Here is a 2,500-nt window from a genome sequence, read left to right as displayed (position 1 = left end):
ATCGATGGATCAAGTGGCCAACGGCAGGGTATAGACACAAAAAAACAAGCAGCGCTGGAATTTCATCCAACTGGGAATATTTCATACAACGTTTTTTTTTTTTACTTTTCTTTCTTTCATTGACTAGAATAGCAGGGTTTCATGGGTTCATGATTGTATTTAGGTGTGATAGACTATTATGCTACAGCTCATCCAAAAAAACAAAAGGCCCTCTTCAATAGATGAACCTCAAATGTGTCTGTCACTTGGTTTTGACTAGATAATTCATTGGAAACATTGATATGCGGACTGCAGTATTTGCAGAACTCAAGAGCGCTTCAGAATTGGCTCATTACCAGTTTTGTTTTATGGGAAGCTGTACATTTCCATACTCTTCTGCAAATGAGTAGTTGTGTGCTCTTTGATAAGTAGAAAAGCCAAGAAAAGTGTTTATTTGCCAATATCACTTTCATACCCTCAGACACAGACTTCACAGACTTTGGAAATGGCCTTTTCATTCCTTTGTGGGGACTTTCATTTCTTATTAGCATACAACAAATATTTGCGTGTGTGTGCAAATATGCAGTTAATTTCCGTCAACAGTGTAGCGTTCAGTAGATATTTAAAATCATTTTGTAAACATTTGCTTCATTTCTCATTTTAATAATCAAATCACAGAGGGATTATTTTCCATTGATCTGCGGAATATGCTCTAGTCAAGAGACATGGTCAAAAGAAAATTGTACTTAGGCTGTAGAATATGGTAATTAAGAATGCTTGTATTACAAGAATTTGTTTGAAAATAAGAGAGATAAAAACATGTTGTCATGAAACGCTGTCTGAAATATTTTGTAGAAGTGAAAGACTACATGACACAGCCAGGTTATTGTAGGGCACCCTAGTTCTGGCACCTCTTCTGTTCTAGAAATCCTTACTACTACCGTAAATAGCATAACGTACAGTAGCACATATGACTGGAGTGACTGAGGGTATTATTACTTATTTACCCGGCCCTAAATCTGGGCAGTCAAAAGGTGGTAGGGACTGTGGCCGATCTAAAATTGTGCAGTGTGTGTGTGTGTCAAGACGAGCCTGCAGAAATCGTGAGCTGCAGGTCACTGACAGGCCTGGACTGGGGCAGAAATAGGGCTCGGGCACTTTTGGCTGAAAAGGGCCCCCCATAATTAGCGGCACAGAACTGACTCACTGGTTGGGCCCCGCACCCTCGTGGGCCCCTATTTTCTGAAATATATATAAAAAATAGGGGCCCACGAGGGTGCAGGGCCCACCGGGAAATGCCCGTTATGCCAGATAGCCAGTTCAGGCCTGGCTGCAGGCCACTGATGACATAGATTCATCAAACTGTAGCACAGGCTGTCACACAACCCACTTTCCTGAGGTGTACTTTGCTGCTCCTCTGTACATAAGACGAGGAAAGGAGCCAGGTGGTGAGTGAACAGTTCTCATTTGGCAAGCTAACACACACTAACCGGGGCTGTGATACTGAATATTAATATATTTGTATTATTATTAAATGTCACATGCTTGAGATGGAAAAATGTGGTTGGTTATTATATTACAGTATGTTGTCAAAGTGTAACACTATTCCAGCGTTTGTGTATTTGTGGTACATCTCTACATGAGATAAGAGCATTCCAGTTTGGCGGACGAGGTTTGATGTTTATTATTTTATATAATGCTTGAGGTGGTAGAATGGGATTGGTTGCATTTCATGTGAAGATGTTTGGTTTCATTCCAGCTGCAGCCTTAGAACAAAGTAGTCACGACAGGCCTGCCTCACACACTACAGCTGATCATTTATCAACAAAGTGAGTTGCTTTCCTGCAAGGGAACAATGGATAGTTTAGATTTGACATGTATTAAACATGAATTCAAATCCAATACGTTTGACATGCAATCATTAATATAGCATTTACTGTACATAAAATTATCAGGCATGTATGAACCAGCCATACTAAGGATGTAACAGAAATATTGGTGAAAGAAGATTAACATTGTGGTGGGGGTTGGGTCCTGCATGTATTATGCAATTGTTAATGATGCTAATATTACATACGACTACAGTTAAATTATTGTATGATGTTACTGAATTTATATAAACAGAAACATGTTTGGAATGAATTTTTGACTGCTTCTGAAATGCGCCATGACTGAAAAAAAAAAACAAAAAAAACATTTTAATAGGAATATGCAAACACTGTTAACAGAAATCGTTTTGCCATGTTAATTGAAGCAGGGAGAAAGAGAAATATATGTAGTCAAATTCAAAGGTAGGTACACTGTAGCCGTGAGCGCTCATGGGAGAGAGGGAGAGCAGAGAGAGAGCGCAAGAGAGAAAGAGAGAGAGCGAGAGAGCAAAAGCAAGAGAGAGAGCGAGAGAGTGCTGTGTGAAAACGGATCAGGCCGTGAGTGCTGGCGGTGTGCTTTTTTTATTACACCACATTAGTCACATGAAGGAGTGGAACAGTATGGTGGCTCTAATGAAAATGAGGCAGCGTTA

The sequence above is a fragment of the Engraulis encrasicolus genome, chromosome 14 (assembly GCF_034702125.1).
Source record: "Engraulis encrasicolus isolate BLACKSEA-1 chromosome 14, IST_EnEncr_1.0, whole genome shotgun sequence".
Classification (NCBI taxonomy): Eukaryota; Metazoa; Chordata; class Actinopteri; order Clupeiformes; family Engraulidae; genus Engraulis; species Engraulis encrasicolus.
Note: the sequence above shows the minus strand (reverse complement) of the source record.